The sequence below is a fragment of the Bombina bombina genome, chromosome 4 (genome assembly GCF_027579735.1).
Source record: "Bombina bombina isolate aBomBom1 chromosome 4, aBomBom1.pri, whole genome shotgun sequence".
In the NCBI taxonomy this organism is placed as follows: Eukaryota; Metazoa; Chordata; class Amphibia; order Anura; family Bombinatoridae; genus Bombina; species Bombina bombina.
This window is the reverse complement of record NC_069502.1, coordinates 409,016,156-409,037,385: the sequence shown is the minus strand read 5'-3', so window position 1 is coordinate 409,037,385 and position 21,230 is coordinate 409,016,156.

The window sequence follows — 21,230 nt, the reverse complement described above, 5'->3', positions numbered from 1 at the left end:
GCGTCCATTTCCACTTGGGACTAGCATTATTCTGCAGATCTCGAGTGGTAATTCTGCTAAGTCTTTAACCTCTTTGTGTGGGTTACACAGGTGCAGGGTTGCTAGTCTTAAACTTACATGTTGTAATGAATTAGACCATGTGTTTTTTTACTAAAGAGACACTGAACTCAAATTTTTTCTTTCGTGATTCGGATAGAGCATGACATTTTAAGCAACTTTCTAATTTACTCCTATTATCAAATTTTCTTTTTTCTCTTGGTATCTTTATTTGAAATGTAAGTTTAGATGCCAGCCCATTTTTGGTGAACAACCTAGGTTGTCTTTGCGGATTGGTGGATAAATTCATCCACCAATCAAACTGCTGTCCAGAGTCCTGAACCAAGAAAAAGGCTTAGATGCCTTCTATTTCAAATAAAGATAGCAAGAGCATGAAGAAACATTGATAATAGGAGTAAATTAGAAAGTTGCTTAAAATTGCATGCTCTATCTGAATCACCTAAGAAAAAATGTGGGTTTAGTGTCCCTTTAAGACTATAATGGACCTTTTTAAAGGCATAGCAAACATTCTTTTTCATTTATTGTAATAAAAAAATGCACTAAGCAGTATCTTATAATTATTGCAATATGTAGTGTTTATCATTTAAAAAGGATTTTAACTTCTTCTGGAGCAGCATAAGCAGGCTTACTGTTCAGTTAATGCTAGAGAAACAGTCGGTTTCTTGCCCATGTTCAGAAGAGGCAGAATGCAACTTAAAAGGCACATGAAACCCAAAATATTTCTTTCCCTATTAAAATATTGCATTTCATTTTAAAAAAACTTTCCAATTTACGTCTATCTATTTTGCTTTGTTCTATACATATACATGGTTGAAAAGTAAATCTAGGTAGGGTCAAGAGCGGCAAAGCACTACTGGATGTTATCTTCTGATTGTGGGTTTAGCTTGCTCCATTGCTGCTTCTTTAAAATGAATGAGGCAAATTTGATAATCATAATAAATTGGAAAGTTTAAAATCTAATGCTCTAACTGAATCATACAGTAATTGTTTTTTAGTTTGTTTCAGTTCTCAGTATATCAGCTCCCTTATGTAACTGTAGCCAGTTACAAAAAAGTTGTATTCATTTTTTTTTTTTACATAAACAGTTTCTTTTTACGTTTACTTTGAATGAATATTTTTTTTTTTTTTTTTTTTTTTTTACTACGGGAGCACTGATTTATATTGCTTTAACTAATACTAAGATAGGTTTTAGCAGGCAGAGGAAAAGGTAGATTTTTTTTTTCTTTTCTATTTGATCTAATCCCTAAATACATTTACGTGTAAGCGCTGTTTTATTTATATAGATAAGTTTAAATATAATGTCTCATTACGTTTCTAAAATAAGTGAAGGGCATACCAACTCATGTGTCAATAAAAAAAAAAAACTGAAATGTTTACAAGAACAAAGTAATTCTGTTCACAAATTTAAAAACTATAAAACAAGACCTCCTGCAGTGACATCCGTCCCTCTATAGACTTATGTGGCCCTCAGCATTATTAAGCATAAAATGGACATTTAGTGATTTATTGAAAATGCAAATCTGTTTATTATTAGATTATTAAACATTAATTATTTTTTTTTTTTTTTTTTTAATGGTTTAGTGTATATGCAGTGAAATCCATTAACACATTTCATGTGATTTATAATTGTGTTGTTTTTTTGGTGAGACATTATCTTTAACATTTGAAGTGTGTGAATGTTATCTGGCTAATTCCATCATTAGTGACTTTTTCAGCACAAAATATTTGGGTGCTGTAAAATATCTCTGGTCAGCCTTATGTTTAACAATAAAAAGTTTCCTCCTTACTGTCGTTGAGCAGAAAATATTAGCTGTAAATAAACTTCAAATTAGGAATTTGTATTTTAGTAATATAGACACCACAAACCTGTATACACGAGCAATTTTTTCACTCCACAGGAGTAGAGAGTAATTAGTTAAATGTATAGGCATGAACTCAAGTATGTTGTAAACATGAATAGAAGCCGGCTGCCTCATGGTGATTTAGTTTTTTGTTTTTGTTTTATTTCTATTATTATTGTTACTGTTATGGATTATATACTAAGTGGGTTGAATCTGGTGCAAAATGTAATGCTTCATGTCCATGCCCCTTTTAAAATGATATTAAGATATATATATACTCTGCATCATTGGTTAGCTATAATTACTTAGACTTATTGGCTTTTACATTTTCACTGCATGATGGAATTTTATTTATTTTTTGTAACAAATATTATTTTTGCAGAGTTTATAGCCTGTTGGATCTGAAAATGTTTAAATCATAATAACAAACCCAGGATGTTTGATAAATATTGGATTGAAATATGATGCATCTGATATATAAGGGGTTAACTTGAGCCCTTACTAAAATAATGCCTATAATAGCTTGTCATGTAGATGGTGGATAAAGTTGAGATGACACTGGTGGCAACAGCTTGAGATTGTGATCTTTTATTTTGCAGTAGGAATATGTAGCTGAATATTTTTTTTAGATTGCTCTATTACTGAAAAATAATCTTACTGACTAAAACAGGTCTCAAACAATCCACTGCACCTCATTATTTTTTTTTCTACTGCCAAACTACCATTTTTCTGGCTGCATTTGCAACATTGTGCTTTAGTTTGCACGTGGAATGATAGGACTTGTAGTTCCATACACAGTGCGCCCCCAGCCGCTATTTCCTAGAGCAAATATGGTAGTATAATATATAATTTCCCCCAGACTAATAAATCAGAAATATGGATTTTGCCTATCTTTAACACTGAGGAGACTAGTAACATTTCCCCTAACTGCTAAGCTATAGTGACATTTTTCCAGTTTATGTAAGATTATAAATAGTTATACAAAAATGTTGTACTTTTCATACATTTCCTTAAAGTGCCAGGCTTTAACTTTCACTGCTGGATCTTTTCTGAAAGTAATGTTTCACTCAAATCATATGACTGTTCTAACACATCCAGATTCCAAGTGGCTCTGTTTACTTTCATTACGTTCCCTTTTATAATATGAGTTTTATGGTCTTACACACGCACAGTATATGATAATGCACAATATATTTCATCACTCAAAATATTCACAATATAGTGATTTTTAAAGGACCACTCAATACAGTATAATTTAATAATTAACTAGTACGTAATACAAAGACAATGCAATAACTTACTCTGAATTTCAAATAAGCAGTAGATTTATTTTTTTACTGACTATTTTTAATTTTTCTCCCATTTTCTGGCCCCCCTGTATCATGTGACAGACATCAGCCAATCACAGACTAGTATACTGATACCTTTGTAAGCTTGAGCACATGCTCAGTAGGATCTTGTTCCCCAGAAAGTGTGAATATAAAAAGACTGTGCAAAATTTGATAATGGAAGTAAATTGGAAAGTGTCTTAAGTGCATTCTCTATCTGAATCATAAACGTTTATTTGGACTTGAGTGTCCCTAAGATGATACTGTGTAGGAACCTGCTGTATTCTAAATAAAGGCATGCATAACATTTAAAAAAAAAAAGTGGAATGTTGTTTAAAATACCCTTTAAATGTACATACAATGTTTACTTAAAGGGACACTGAAACCAAATTTTTTCTTTTGTGATTCAGATAGAGCATGCAATTTTAAGCAACTTTCTAATTTACTCCTATTATCAAATTTTCTGCATTCTCTTGGTATCTTTATTTGAAAAGCAAGAATGCAAGTTTAGATGCCGGCCCATTTTTGGTAAGCAACCTGGGTTGTCATTGGACAGCATCAATAAACAAATGCTGTCCAGGGTCTGAACCAAAAACTGTGTACTCGCAATGTACATACTTGCTGACCAATCAACAGACACCAAAAAAATCATGCTGACCTTGGGAACAAAATGCTAACCACTTAAAAAAAAAAAAAGGCCTGCCCCCTCCTTTTAAGCAATGTATTTTTATGTAAATGGTATGCTGGGATTATGAAACCAGCATGATTTACATTTTTTTTTTGTTTTTATCTGAAAAGTTTTGCTGAAATAATTACACAATGTGTTTGTATGTCAGATACTTACTAACATACATTAAACATTGGCTGCACATTGTGGTAAACGTTTGTTTTTCTAGCTAGATTCAATAATCACAGAAAGGAATGGCTGTCAAAGGGTTAAAGCCTCATGGCACAATGTAGTTTGTTTGTGGAACTCGGGTTTCCCATTTCTGCTAATTGCAAGGGAGTAGATTTTTTTTTTGGCTAGCACTGAAATAACCGCCTACCTTGCCAAGTAAAACTTTTAGGATACATGAAGGGTGGATTAATATAGTTATATTTAGACAAAAAAGGACGTTTTATAATATATCATTTTGAAAGTAGACTATCAATGCTCCTGCTTTGTAGCTATTAGTATTTACCATATACAGTTCTAAAAGTCTGTTATGCCATCGTTTCTAATATGTAAGTAATGGATGACTGGCCGTGCTTCCTGTGCTGTGTAAAAAATTCATCAGAATACAACGCTGGATGAGGCTTTGGAAGGAAGGCACTATTTTTAGAACACTTTCTGAATTATTCACGGTAATGAGGTTTAACGTAAATGCAGAAAAATCAAAGTACTAAAATTACTTGTGGTAACACCAGATGTTCCCTCTTGTTCTAATTCTCTTGATTTTTATTTGTTAGCATATAAAATATATATGCACGCACATTCGCTCGCACGCATATATACACACACTCTTTATATTGGGGCAACAGTAAAGGTGCAATGTAAAACCGTGAATTGCAGATCATTTAAGGCCTGATGATCAAAAGTTTGCAAGGAAAAACATGAAGAACAACATTTAATCTCGCAGGGACAGTCTTTGTGCAATTATCAAAGAAAATAGTCTGTCCCTGTGATTGGCGAGATGTCTCCCATAAAAATAAAAGCCCTCTGTTAGGTTTGCAATTGTGGACGAAGTACAGAGGGATTACGCTGTTTTCAGTGCCCTATAGCTTAAAGGGATAGTAAACGCAATTTTTTTTCTTTCATGATTCAGAAAGAGCATGCCATTTTAAGCAACTTTCTAATTTACTCCTGTTATGAATTTTTCTTTGTTTTCTTGCTATCTTTTTATTTAAAAAGCAGGAATGTAAAGCTTAGGAGCTGGCCCATTTTAGGTTCAGCATCCTGGTTCTTGCTTGCTTAGTGGCGGCTATATTTAGCCACCAATAAGTAAGCTTAACAAAGGTTCTGTACCAAAAATGGGCTGGCTTCTAAGCCTTACATTCCTGCTTTTTAAAACAAAGATGGCTAAATAATGAAGAAAAACACTGGAGTAGACTGTCCCCTTAAGATTTTTATTGTGCACTTTTGTAATCTATGCATCTCCTTCCCATACAAAAATGCAGTATCCCTGCCTTTGGAAGACACCCTGTTTTCAGGATAAAAAAGTGTCTTCTATATAATTTCACCAAGGAAGTAGCACAGACCACTAATATGTAATATACAGTTTAAAGCATTCCATAATTTGTTCAGATTACATGGTTGCCTGTCCCTTTAAACCTGCTTCTACAAGATTTTAAACTCTAAACAGTTCTCATTTTAATAAATAAAACTTTAATATTAACCCTTTCATGACATAGGCAATTGTTCAAGTTCTGAACGTAAACGAAACCTTGAATTTCAGCTATATGTCTTTTCAACCATAATTTACCCCTTTCACATTAAGTGCACCCACACTAATTATATATTGTTTTTTAGAGGACAGATAGGGCTTTCTTTTGGCATAAAAGATTTATTTCTCAACTATAATTTTATATAAAAAAAATCAAAGTAAGTGTGAGAAATTAAGAAATTTGAAGCTTTCCAAATGATTTTATTGTGAATATCATCATCCTGATATATGTTACTGCAATAAAACACCCATACTTGTGTTAAGCGATGTCCCATGAGTATAACGATACCCCCCATGTACAGGTTTTCTGAGTTTTCTGGAATTTACAAGGCCCAACATACGGCCTACCCATTTACATAGAAATCTGGCACATTCATTTTCTGGGCTTAAGTTGCCTTTCATACATTATAGCAGCCCAGGAATGAAAATGACCCCATCATGGCATACCATTTACAAAAGTAGACACCCTAGGGTATTCCAAAAGGGCCATGTCACGTCTTTTTGTGAAGCCCCTTAGTCACAACACCTGGCCAAATGTAGTGGTCATTTTTGTTGTATGCGTTTTTTACACAAACACTGCACTTTGGCTGTTTCTGTCATCAAGCTTTTATGTTTTACTGCTATAAAACACACATATTTGTGTTTGTCAATGTCCTACGAGTACAACAGTACCCCCCATGTACAGGTTTCACGGGGTTTACAGGAGTTACTGGGCCAAATATGGGGTCTGCCCATTTCAGTCTTTATGCATGGAAATTTGGCACCTTAATTTTCTGTGCCTATGTCCTCTTTGAGACATTATAGCAGCCCAGGAATGAAAATTACCCCATCATGGCATACCATTTTCAAAAGAAGACACCCTAGGGTATTCCAAAAGGCCCATGTCACATATTTTTGTGAAGCCCCTTAGTCACAACACCTGGCCAAATGTAATGGTGATTTTTTTTGCATGCGTTTTTTGCACAAACACTGCACTTTGGCTGTCTCTGTCATCAACCTTTTATGTTTTGCTGCTATAAAACACACATATTAGTGTTTGTCAAGGTCCTACGAGTAAAACAGTACCCCCCATGTACAGGTTTTATGGGGTTTACAGAAGTTACAGGGCCAAATATGGGGTCTGCCCATTTCAGTTTTTATGCATGGAAATTTGGCACCTTAATTTTCTGTGCCTATGTCCTCTTTAAGACGTTATAGCAGCCCAGGAATGAAAATTACCCCATCATGGCATACCATTTTCAAAAGAAGACACCCTAGGGTATTTCAAAAGGTCCATGTCACATATTTTTGTGAAGCCCCTTAGTCACAACACCTGGCCAAATGTAATGGTGATTTTTTTTGCATGCGTTTTTTGCACAAACACTGCACTTTGGCTGTCTCTGTCATCAACCTTTTATGTTTTGCTGCTATAAAACACACATATTAGTGTTTGTCAAGGTCCTATGAGTAAAACAGTACCCCCCATGTACAGGTTTTATGGGGTTTACAGAAGTTACAGGGCCAAATATGGGGTCTGCCCATTTCAGTTTTTATGCATGGAAATTTGGCACCTTAATTTTCTGTGCCTATGTCCTCTTTAAGACGTTATAGCAGCCCAGGAATGAAAATTACCCCATCATGGCATACCATTTTCAAAAGAAGACACCCTAGGGTATTTCAAAAGGCCCATGTCACATATTTTTGTGAAGCCCCTTAGTCACAACACCTGGCCAAATGTAATGGTGATTTTTTTTGCATGCGTTTTTTGCACAAACACTGCACTTTGGCTGTCTCTGTCATCAACCTTTTATGTTTTGCAGCTATAAAACACACATATTAGTGTTTGTCAAGGTCCTACGAGTAAAACAGTACCCCCCATGTACAGGTTTTATGGGGTTTACAGAAGTTACAGGGCCAAATATGGGGTCTGCCCATTTCAGTTTTTATGCATGGAAATTTGGCACCTTAATTTTCTGTGCCTATGTCCTCTTTAAGACGTTATAGCAGCCCAGGAATGAAAATTACCCCATCATGGCATACCATTTTCAAAAGAAGACACCCTAGGGTATTTCAAAAGGCCCATGTCACATATTTTTGTGAAGCCCCTTAGTCACAACACCTGGCCAAATGTAATGGTGATTTTTTTTGCATGCGTTTTTTGCACAAACACTGCACTTTGGCTGTCTCTGTCATCAACCTTTTATGTTTTGCTGCTATAAAACACACATATTAGTGTTTGTCAAGGTCCTACGAGTAAAACAGTACCCCCCATGTACAGGTTTTATGGGGTTTACAGAAGTTACAGGGCCAAATATGGGGTCTGCCCATTTCAGTTTTTATGCATGGAAATTTGGCACCTTAATTTTCTGTGCCTATGTCCTCTTTGAGACATTATAGCAGCCCAGGAATGAAAATTACCCCATCATGGCATACCATTTTCAAAAGAAGACACCCTAGGGTATTTCAAAAGGCCCATGTCACATATTTTTGTGAAGCCCCTTAGTCACAACACCTGGCCAAATGTAGTGCTCCTTTTTTTTGTATGCGTTTTTTGCACAAACACTGCCCTTTGGCTGTTTCTGTCATCAACCTTTTATGTTTTGCTGCTATAAAACACACATATTTGTGTTTGTCAATGTCCTAAGAGTAAAACAGTACCCCCCATGTACAGGTTTTATGGGGTTTACAGATGTTACAGGGCCAAATATGGGATCTGCCCATTTACATAGAAAATTGGCACATTCATTTTATGGGCCTTTGTCCTCTTTGAGACATTATAGCAGCCCAGGAATGAAAATTACCCCATCGTGGCATACCATTTATAAAAGTAGACAACCCAGGGTATTGAAAAAGGACTATGTTTAGTCTTTGTTTGTAGCCACTTAGTCACAACATCTGGCCAAAGGTAATGTTCATATTTCAGTTTTAGTTTATCACAAAAACACTGCCTTTTTGCTGTTTATATCATCCTTTTATGTTTTACTGCTATAATACACCCATCTTTGTGTTCAGCGATGTCCCATGAGTACAACAATACCCCCTATGTACAGGTTTTATGTGGTTTTAGGAAGTTACAGTGCCCAATATAGGGTCTGCCAATTTGCATGGAAATTGGGCATATTGATTTTATGGACCTTTGTTGCCTTTGAGACAGTATGGCAGCGCAGGAATGAAAATTACCCCACCATGGCATACCATTTGCAAAAGTAGACAACCCAGGGTATTAAAAAAGGACTATGTTTAGTCTTTTTTTGTAGCCACTTAGTCACAAAACCTGGTCAAATTTAGTGGTCATATTTTTTTATTTGCTTTTTTCACACAGACTTTGCATGTTTTCTATTTAGATCAACATCATTATATTTTTTACTGCTATAATACACCCATATCTGTGTTCAGTGATCTCCCATGAGTGCAACAATACCCCCTATGCACAGGTTTTATGTGGTTTTAGGAAGTTACAGGGCCCAATATAGGGTCTGCATAGAAATTTGGCACATTGATTTTCTGGCCCTATGTTGCCTTTGAGACAGTATGGCAGCCCAGGAATGAAAATTACCCCCCTCATGACATACCATTTGCAAAAGTAGATAACTCAGGATATTCTAAAAGGAGTATTTTAGTTGTTTTGTATAACTTATAATGGCCTTAGAGTGGATGGGCTTAACATATAAAGGGACAGGACAAGGTCAGGGGATTTATGAAGTTAGGAATACAGAATAATAAAATAAAATAAATTAGGAACACATACAGATTGCTTTCAAATTAAAAGTTTAACTCTGTGTGATATATTCGAAAGCAATCAGTGATACAGAGGCCAGGTTGAGAGGGGCAGTCAGGGCAATGGTAACTAGAATCCCTCCTCCCTCCTTTTTTATAGCAGACTCTGCATCTTTTCTGGGGTGTTAATTTGCAGGCAGTGGGGGGGATCCTAGTGGGAAAATGCCTGCCACAGAGTCGCTCAACATTTTCAGATTGAACAGTGGGAGGATTAGGGGTCTGGTTAAACAAAATATCAGATGTTACATTTAACACAAATTCCAAAAAAGTATAAGTTTTCCCTGTGCCTGTTTTTTTGTACAGCACATATGCATTATATACTGCGATCTGCATAATATAAAAGGCTACTTTTTTGTACCAAGTTCTAGTTTTTCTTTGAATTAGATATGGCTGCAGGCACCGGTCAGCTAAATCTACCCCCCCCATGTTTTTGTTGTACTCCACAATGCACTTTGGCTTTCGGATCTGTGCAGATCTTCCCTTCACAGACACTGGCACTGTAGCTTCATCGTGCATTGTGGAGAGCATGTACACATCTTTTTTATCAGTGTACCGAAGGGCCAGTAGCTCATTGTGGCGTAAAGCTGACGTTGTGCCCCTACTTTTTTTTCCATATGTCAGCTTCTGGGGGAAACCTTTGCGATTTTTTCTTGTTGTGCCACAGGCCACGGTTTCAAAATAAAACAAAAATTTTAATAGCTCTGTGCTGGTGTAAAAATTATCGAGCCACAAATGGTACCCTTTATTTAGCAGGGGTAGTAGGAGATCCCACACAATTTTCCCACTTGTGCCAACTGAATCTGGGCAGCCAGGTGGATCCAAGTGGCTATCCTTTCCCTGGTAGATGCGAAATGCCCAGGTATACCCAGTACTGCATTCACAGAGCTTATAAAATTTTACCCCATAGCGGGACCTCTTGGATGGTATATATTGCTTGAAAAGCAATCTCCCCTTAAATTTCATGAGGGACTCAACAATGCAAATGTCCTGCTCAGGTATGTAAACTTCTTTAAATTTTTGGGACAGGTGGCTTATCAGGGGCCTTAGTTTATATAACCTGTCATGCAGGGGGTCATTTTTGGGGGGGCACTTGGTATTATCATTAAAATGGAGAAACCGCAGCAATTGTTCATATCTGTCCCTCTTCATAACCCCTGGAAAAAGAGGGGTAGCCAGGATGGGGTTCTGGCTCCAGTATGAACGAATGCTGGGTTTCTTCACAATCCCCATTATTAATGTCAGGGCCCAAAACTTTTTAATCTCTGGTATGTCAGTGGGATGCCAGGTATTTTTTCTGACATACAGAGATTGGGGATTTTTGGACAGATACTGGCTGGCATATAAATTTGTTTGAGCAACTATATGCTCAAACATAGCATCTGTCAGAATCAGTGACATATAGTTTATTGGCTCACATACTGGAACATCACTTGTTATGCCAGGAGTCTCAGTAAATTCTGGCATTTCTGGGGCAGTGAAATTTGGGGGTATCCAATTTTGGTCATTTGTGCGACGCCTCCTTTTAGGTGGCGGGCAGGGAGCACCAGCATCAGATGTATCACTCAGGGGCTCTATATCTGATGCCGTAAGGGTTGCGCTGTCAGACAGAGCAGAGAGGGTTTCACTCCCTGAATCTGCGGCAAGAATGGCATAAGCCTCTTCTGCTGAATAGCGTGCCATAAGGGATTTTTTTCAGTACAAAGTACCACTTCACCACCACCAATTACCACTTCACCTTCCCCAAAATCCCACTAAACCACCCCAATTACCACCTCCCAATTACCACCCACCTATTCCCACCCACCCTATTCCCTTTTTTTTTTTTTTTTTTTAAATTATGATTTTTTCTTTATATATATTTTTTTTTTTTTTTTTTTTTTTTTATAAACTAAAAAAAAAAAGGAACTGGGAAGGGTAGTGATTGGGAACAGCAGGGAAGGGGTTAATAATAACTAAAGATCCCCACAAATAAACTTTTGGGCACTGATCAAAGCCCTGACAGGCTGATCACTGTGATATTAGGCTGATCACAGTAGCAGCTCAGTGATCAGCAGCAAAAACAATATATATATATATTTGTAACCCCCACAAATAAACCCCCAACGCTTTTGATCAACACTGATCAAAGCCCTAACAGGCTAAGCAAGTTATATTAGGCTGATCACAGTAGCAGCTCTGTGATCAGCAGCAAAAAAAATATATATATTGTTTGTAACTATATTTTTTCTCCCTCTCTAGCTTTCTGCAGCACACACCAACACTAAACTGTCTTCCTCTCTCTCTCAGATCGCACTGAGAGCAGAGAGGAAGCGGATACACTTCTAACAGCCAATGATTCCACTCATTGGCTGCTACAGTGTTACAGGGGACAATCGATACACCCCCTCCATGCTGATTGGATCCTGGGGGAGTGCCAGAGGTGCTAGGCACATCCCCCAACCGGATCCACAACAAACAAAATAACGGAGGGGGCACAGGAGCTGAAAACCGTTATGCCGTTCTATTCCGTCATAACGGCTCTAAAGCCCAGTGTAATTATGACGGAATGGAACGGCATAACGGCGTTAAAAGGTTAAAAACATTACAGAAACATAAATATTTGAGTATTTATATAACTATGTGCTAACCCTTACTAAGGTGTTAAACACATAGTTAACTGGACATGAAACCCCTAAAACATTTTCATGATTCAGATAGTCATTTTAACAATGTTCCAATTTACTTCTGTTGTAAAAATGTTCTTTGTTCTCTTGGTATCCTTGGAAAGCAGGGAGGTATGTTCACATGGCAGTAGGCACTATAGGACAGCAGAATGTTATATATTTGCAAGAACACTAGATGGCAGTACTTTTTCCTGACACGTATTGTTCCAGACCTGTATCGCTTTAACAAACCATACCAGTCCATGAGTACAAAGGTAATTTGAAAAGTAAATGAAATAGTTTTGTATGCACTGTCTAAAGAAACAACATTTTTCAGTTTTATGTCACTTTAAAGTGGGCTCCAAAGCAGCAGTGTGCTGCTGGGACCTAGCAGAACACACCAGGTGAGCCAATGACAAGAGGTATCTCTGTAACCACCAGCTAGCTCTCATAAATATATTGCTGCTCTTAAAGGGAATTAATCATTAGATTTCATGCACCTAAATCTATGGTTGCTGCCATTTTTGAACCTAGGTTAGACTGCAGGTGTCTGCACAAGTGCAGTAACTCTACTTCAAACCAGGGTCGGCTCCAAGGGGGGGCATTGGGGGGCAATGCCCACCCAAATGGAATGCTGTGCTCCCTCTAAAAATATTGATATTATCATACGCTTTAAAAATAATAAATAAAATAATGAATTGTTATGTAATGCTGCATGCTGTGGGCAGAGTTAGCTGCCGAACTGTGAGGTCCCATCAGGCATCTGCAAGGAGCTCCGTGTCTTAACCTCTTATTTGGAATTGGAAGTTAATTAGAGACTTGTCTTTAACCCTATTAATTTTACCTAACTTTTGTGAGTTACTCATTTTCTTAAACAATAGAGCATGAAAAGAATATGATTGTATCATATAAATATGTCTATAAATGGCTACCGGCTTCTATCGACGCCTCAAAAGGCACTGTGATCTTAGGCCGGGCCTAAGATCACAGTGCACTTTTGAGTCATCGATAGAAGCCGGTAGCCATTTATAGACATATTTATATGATACAATCATATTCTTATAGGTTCACAGTACATAGGTTGTATTAAGTAGCCTGATATCCGTTAGTTATTGCGAAACAGGTATAGCTAAATCTAATCTACAAAATTACCAGTACCTCAAAACCTAGTATCTTCACTGCTATTGCAAACAAAGGGGTTAATTGCATTGGTGGGTTTGGGGTGCATGGCTGTTTAGGGGACATGATTAAGATTTGAGAATAGGTTTTTAAGGGTTTTGGATCAGGGTGATTAAGGGGTGAATTGTTTTTAATGAGCTATTGCACTGGGGGTCTCAATTTTAATGGCTTTGTTTTAGTTCACTGCATAGGATTTAGATTTAATTATTTTACCTAGTGATTTAGCACATATTCTCCAAATGTTAATAGTGGGGGATAAGCCAGCCAGAAGCTACACTTTCCTGCAGAATATGTAGGTCTGCTCTTATTTTAACTCTCGTACATGCTTTGTAAATGCGTGCCCCCTCGTAATAAAAAAAAAATGCCCCCCCATTTAATTTGTTCTGGAGCCGACCCTACTTCAAACACTCCAGTACTTGAATGCAGGGAGAGATTTCAAGATATCCTCACCCATGACCAGAGGGAGGTGGGGAAAAACCGTAATACTATTTTTATAAAATGTATGCAGTGTTTAATGTCCCTTTACTTTGTGTGCTTTTGAACAAAGGACTCCAAGAGAACAAATTAAATTTGATAATATGTTTATTGAAAAGTCTTTAAATAGTGTACCAACATATTTTTAAAGTTTTGTGCTTTATAAACATTTATTAACAAAATAACTTTTTTTAAATAATATTTTTAGTTGTGCACCATCATATTTTACAGCACTATAAATACATTTGTAGGGTATAACATAAATAAAAACAAGACATAGACAAACATAATGAAAAAGAATACAACTAGAGTTCTTCATTCCTAGAGAACTCAACATTTGTATGTGAACAAAGTTGAGTTTTATACTTTTATTTCCCCTGTATCCCTATGATCTGCACAAAGAAAAAAAACAAACATTATATTTAATGTAATTCTCCTCTAGATCCCTGATCTGAACTTGCTATTATGGGTGTTGTGTTTCCACCATCTGAAATATTACACAGGCTATTCTGTGTCCTGTCCCCATTGTGTCAAGCAAACTCCAATTAGATTTGATCACAGAATCCAGAAGCAATATTTTAACAAGAAAAGAGAACCCAACTGTGAAAATCAAATCTTCCATATCTGACAAACATAATTATTGATGATTACATCCTTTAATCCTAATGCATAAGGAAGCTGCTTTTATTACCTGGAAAGCCATGTATGTACAGAGTCTCTTGTTAAAGGGACACTGAACCCACATTTTTTTCTTTCATGATTCAGATAAAGAATGCAATTTTAAGCAACTTTCTAATTTACTCCTATTATCAATTTTTCTTCATTCTCTTGCTATCTTTATTTGAAAAAGAAGGCATCTAAGCTTTTTTCTTAGTTCAGAACTCTGGATAGTAATTTTTTATTGGTGGATGAATTTATCCACCAATCAGCAAGGACAACCCGGGTTGTTCACCAAAAATGGGCCGGCATCTAAACTTACATTCTTGCATTTCAAATAAAGATACCAAGAGAATAAAGAAAATTTGATAATAGGAGTAAATTAGAAAGTTGCTTAAAATGTCATGCTCTATCTGAATCGCGAAAAAAAAAAATGTGGGTTCAGTGTCCCTTTGAGCAAAAATGTATTTAACATGTATTTATTCTTCTAGCAAAGATGTAACTAAACTTGTTAGAGATGTGTTGTAGTGAGTAGGTTACATAGCTCTGCCTGTGGTGCAAATAATATGTAATATAACTGAAAAGGAGGCAGAGAAATTGGTCTTTTGTAGCACTTACCTGACAGATTCTCCCACTCATGCCCCTGGTTCAGATACACCCCAGTCAGGGTTACACATGCAAAGGTTTACTGCAAATAAATACATGATGGAGCATCTATGTGATTTAAACCAGATGGAATGTTATCAAGATTGATGATATGGAAAGTACAAAGCATTATAAAGACGACAATCACCTGAAGGTTACTAAAGGGACATGAAGCACAATTTTTTTTTCTTTCTTTCATGATTTAGAGTATACGGTTTTAAACTACTTTCCAATTTACTTTTATTATCTATTTTGCTTCCTTCTCTTAGTATCTTTTGTTGAGAAAACCTGTGCAGCCACCAATCAGCAGCTTCTGAGCCCATCTAGATATGCTTGTCAATTAAAGGTTACCAATAGAACAAAACAAATTAGATAATAGAAATAAATTAGAAAGCAGTTTATAACTAAGCTTTCTCGGAATCCCGAAAGAAAAACAATGTTTTTCATGTCCCTTTAATGTTAATATATTAATATTAAAAAGTTAGCACTACCATTAACTAATGACATTTTGTTAAAGGGACACTGAACCCAAATGTTTTCTTTCGTGATTCAGATAGAGCATGACATTTTAAGCAACTTTCTAATTTACTCCTATTATCAAATGTTCTTCATTCACTTGGTATCTTTATTTGAAATGCAGGAATGTAAGTTTAGATGCTGGCCCATTTTTGGTAAAAAACCTGGGTTGTTCTTGCTGATTGGTGGATAAATTCATCCACCAATAAAAAGGTGCTGTCCAGAGTCTGAACAAAAAAAAGCTTAGATACCTTCTTTTTCAAATAAAGATAGCAAGAGAACGATGAAACATTGATAATAGGAGTAAATTAGGAAGTTGCTTAAAATTGCATTCTCTATCTGAATCACGAAAGAAAAAATTTGGGTTCAGTGTCCCTTTAACAAGAGACTCTGTACATACATGGCTTTCCAGGTAATAAAGCAGCTTCCTTATGCATAAGGTTAAAGGATGTAATCATCAATAATTATGTTTGTCAGATATGGAAGATTTGATTTTCACAGTTGGATTCCCTTTTCTTGTTAAAATATTGCTTCTGGATTCTGTGATCAAATCTAATTGGAGTTTGCTTGACACAATGGGGACAGGACACAGAATAGCCTGTGTAATATTTCAGATGGTGGAAACACAACACTCATAAAGGCCCATTATAGAGAAAATAGACATGCTCCAATTTGTTAGAACATGTCATTTAACACTAGCAACCCTGCACCTCTATGAGTTTAATTTTGCAAATATGATAAGCACATAAAGTACTGCTCAAGAGCCACAGGACATAGCTGTTCCCAAGTGGAAACCGCCACTGATTATTGTTGCTGCTGATTGGGTCAGTGTCAGTTTCCGCTCAGAACCAGCAGTGTTCTGTGGGTCCCGAGCAGTATTTTTAGTATGAGTTTTTGTCTTACAAATTAGAGCATGTAATTTTTTTTCACTATATTCTTTCAACAAAAATAGAAATAAATAACAATTTAATAAATATTAAAACAAGATTAATGTATTCTAACATATTTTATCTTCTTATTTTTTATGGTTAACATGCCTACAAAAATATCATGAAAAATATCCAGAAATGTATTCTAATTTTTTTTAAATTTCTATACCCTGGGTTTTCTAGACCACAGCTGCTTAAACTGTGGGTTGCGACCCCATATGTAGTCACTTAACCATAATGTGGGGGTTGCAAAAAAATTCAGGGAAGTGTAAGAAGGGGCCTCCTGATTCCGTATTTTATCGTGCATACGCGATAGCAAGGCCGGTCTTAGGGGTATGCAACCTGTGCCATCGCACAGGGCACACAATCCGAGCGCTGACTGGCTGCCTGCTTCCTCCCAGCACTCCCTCTTCCCTCCTCCGCAGCAGCGCTGAGAGGAAGTGATCATGTCACTTCCTCCCAGCGCACTGTGCTTCTCAGAAGAGAAGAGGGAGCCCTGCAGAGAAGGTCCTTACCCAGCAGGTACAAGGGAGGGTTAGTCTGAGCACTGAAAGATGGAAGTTTAAGAAGCCCTGCTCTAGACAATACTCACAATGAGGACCCCTAGTAGGGAATGGACAGAACAATAAAACTCATTCCACCTTAAACATATAAAAACTCAAATGGCCTAGTCCCTCTAATTATGAACAATAGAAGAAATAGTGAGGGGGCCTAGTGAATATTCTCTAGAAAGAAGATCCAAGATATAGATATTATATACATTAAAGTGATGGTAAATTTCAGACTATAAGAATGTTGCAATGAAAAATGTATTAGTTTGCAAGTAAAACCACATAATTATTTATTTTTTAAAAGTGAATATATATTTTATAATAAAAGATTTTGAATCCTATTTAGTATTGTCTGTTCCTCCACCTGCCTTCATTTAATATTTTGGCTGGGCTGTGATGTATACAGCAATCAAATCCACTCTCTACATAGGCTTTCTAAGGGCTTTAAAGGGACTGGACTTCAAGATTGTCAAATGACACACACACTGTGTGGGCCGGAAAACATTGCAATAGAAGCATTACTATATGCAGTATTTTAACCTTTTAACCGATAAATTAAAAACAGAAAAGGTAGCCATATACATTTTGAATGGCAAAGATGAAATATATGGCACTTGATTAGCTAAGGTTTACTATTACTTTAAAGGGATACTAAACCCAAAATTTTATTTCATGATTCAGATAGAGCATGCAATTTTAAGCAACTTTCTAATTTACTCCTTTTAACAATTTTTCATCGTTTTCTTGCTATCTTTATTTGAAAAAGCAGAAATGTAAGGTTAGCAGCCTGCCCATTTTTTGGTTCAGAACCTGGATAGTGCTTGCTGATTGGTGGCTACATTTAGCCATGAAAGAAAAGTTTGGGTCTAGTATCCCTTTAAGATTCCATTTCTAGAAATCTTGGTCCTCCCTATGATAGTACTCACTATAAAGAATGAGTAACATAGAAATAAAAGACACTTATTGGGCAAAATAATATGGATGACTGCTTGTAGCCCACTGTATGTTGTATCTAATTTTAAAGACATCTGATTTCATCCAATGTATAAAGCTGTTTCCTACGTGAAGTTGTATTCAGAAGTTGGAAACTCAGTAACCAGCCCATACTGTGAAAAGAACAGCCTTAGCTTTATGATGGATTAGAAAGAAGCTCTTGCATCTGAGCTGACTGTAACTATAAAGACTTCAGTGTGAGATCCCACAGGCACCTTTTCCCCCCAAGGAAGAAACAGAAAGTTGAGCATAAATTCTAGGGATGTACATTTGTCTGTTTCGTTAGCAAACAAATGCAAAATGTGGCCGCCATCAGGGGTTTCTTCTTGTGAAAGTGTAACTTGCTAAGATCTGGATTTGCAGAGTGTGTTGCTCTTTAACAAGAAGAAATCTGGCTCTGAAAATAAATGCTGCTAAAGAAAGAGACAAATCATTTCTAGATTTAGGTTGAATAATTGCCACATTAAATTTAGGTGAAAGCAAGTATGGATGCAGTACATTTTAACATAAACTTTCAACAATAATAAACTTAAACTGACCTTTACTCTAAAATATTCTCCCCTGTAATGTGTTCCCAGTGGACCATTTTTCCTACTTGAGTGTAATTATTTACAAGCAGCACATTTTGGGATTTGAAATAGCTACTTTTGCCTGTTGTAACTCGCCTATACCGAAAATATGAGTAACAAATGTTTTCTCTGTAGAGAAGCTATGTAAACAGGATATAATAGCCCTCATTCATATCCCAGAGGGGAGGTAGAAGGGAAAGAGAGATTTTGTATTTAAAATGGTTGTGCATATTCAATCATTCAAACCGGCCATAATTAGTATTTCAATACCTCACATACACCTAGAATACGAGTTTTGCGCTGCGGCTTTTAACGCTGAAAAAATGGCAATTTCAGCGTAAAAGCAGGAACGCACTATTGGGAGACGTGTTGGTATAGCTATACCGCAAGCATTTTAGCCTGTAACGCAACGTCAATCCCGCACTCAAAAAAATGTCGTTTTTGCATGGGATTTCCATAGCGCTGCTATTACAGGTTGTGCGGTGAGGTTAAAATGTTTGCGTTACAGCCTATACCGACATGGTCCATGCTGCCATCTGAGACCAGTAGTTATGGATTTTGTGTAACAAAAATGTTTTACAAAACTCATAACTAAAATGTTACAAATACACTAACACCCATAAACTACCTATTAACCCCTAAACCGCCTCCCTCACACATCGCAAACACTATATTAAGCTCAATACTCACATTGTGAGTATTTAATAAAGTTATTTACCCCTAATCTGCCGCCCACCCATATTGCCAACACTATTTAAATATATTAACCCCTATTCCGCCGCTCCCCAACATCGCCGCCACTATAATAAAGTTATTAACCCCTATTACCCAGCACCTCGACATCGCCGCCACTAAATAAAGTTATTAACCCCTAAACCTCCGGCCTCCCACATCTCCGCCACTAAATAAACCTATTAACCTCTAAACTGCCGCCCCCCCCACATCGTAAAACACTAAATTAAACTATTAACCACTAAACCTAACATCCCCCTAACTTTAAATTAAAATTACAATATAACTCTATTTAAATAAATAAAAACTTACCTGTAAAGTAAAAACAAACCTAACATTAAACTATAAATTAACCTAACCTTACTATTCTAATAAAATAAAAAAGCTGCCAATTTAAAAACCTAAATTACAAATTTAAAAAACCTAACACTAAGAAAAAATAAAAAAAATCTAAATTACAACTAAAAAAAACAAATCCTACGAAAAATTTAAAAAATCTAAGTTTACCAAAAATAATTAACACTAAAATCACGAAAAATAAAAAACACTAAGATTACAAAAAATAAAGAAATTATCAAAAATAAAAATATTTACACCTAATCTAGTAGCCCTATAAAAATAAAAAGCCCCCCAAAATAAAAACACCCCCTAGCCTACAATAAACTACCGATAGCCCTTAAAAGGGCCCTTTGTAGGACATTGCCCTAAAGAAATCAGCTCTTTTACCTGTAAAAAAATACAAGGTCCCCCAACAGTAAAACCCACCCCCCAACCAACCCCCAAAATAAAAAACCTAACTCTAAAAAAAACCTAAGCTACCCATTGCCCCTAAAGGGGAATTTGTATGGGCATTGCCCTTAAAAGGACATTCAGCTTTTTTTCACTGCCCTTAAAAGGGCATACAGCTCTTTTACAAAAGCCCAAACCCTAATCTAAAAAAAAAAACCTAACACTAACCCCAGAAGATCTACTCACGGTTCCTGAAGTCCGGACATCCATCTCCATCCAGGCGGCAAGGTCTTCATCCATCCCGGGGGCGTCTTCTATCTTCATCCTGGTGGCACGGAGCAGAGCCATCCTGGAAGCTGATCCCATCCTGCGTGGAGCGTCCTCTTCATACGGTCGCCGCCGTACACTGAAGTTGAATGCACTGTAGCTGTTTCAAAATGGCTTACCTTGCATTCCTATTGGCTGATTTGATTCTTCAAATTCAAATCAGCCAATAAGATGAGAGCTTCTAAAATCCTATTGGCTGTTCAAACCCTGTTTAACGCAAAACTCTTAATCTAGGTGATAGATAACATTAGCAGGTCTGCTGTACCTGCATACTAAGGCCCATTGTTATGGGCATGTCCTGGAGAACAACATGGTTTCAATGAGCAAAATTAGCTATTTAAAATACAAAAACAAACATGAAGGAACAATTTCCCATAAATTTAATACTCTGCAGTAAATATACCATGTCATTTGGAACACATTAAGAGGAAACACATTTTATAGTACAGTGTCTCTTTAAATAGACTTGCATATACCTTTACCAAACAAAAGTTGGGCAAGTGCTTTTGGGGAGCAAGCAATGTGTGAGATCAGAAAAATTACAAATTAAAAAAATAAAGGCAAATACAAATAATTTGAAACTAGATAAACAAGCTGACATTTATGTCATAGAGCAGTGGTTCCCAAATTTCAGGTCACTGCCCCCTTGGTTCCATAAACACCATCAGTGCCCCCTACCTTATCCTATAAAAATAATATTCAGTCCAGCAGGGCACTTTCATTCATTAAACTTTACAAAGTTGCTTATTTTTTAAAATACAATACTCCGCTCGCAGCTCCTGCTTTCTTTAGCAGATCGTTGACAAATCCAACTTCCTCCAATCAATTTGTGCCCTATTTGGCGTCCAGCTTATGAGGCACGCAACAACTGGAGGAAGCGGG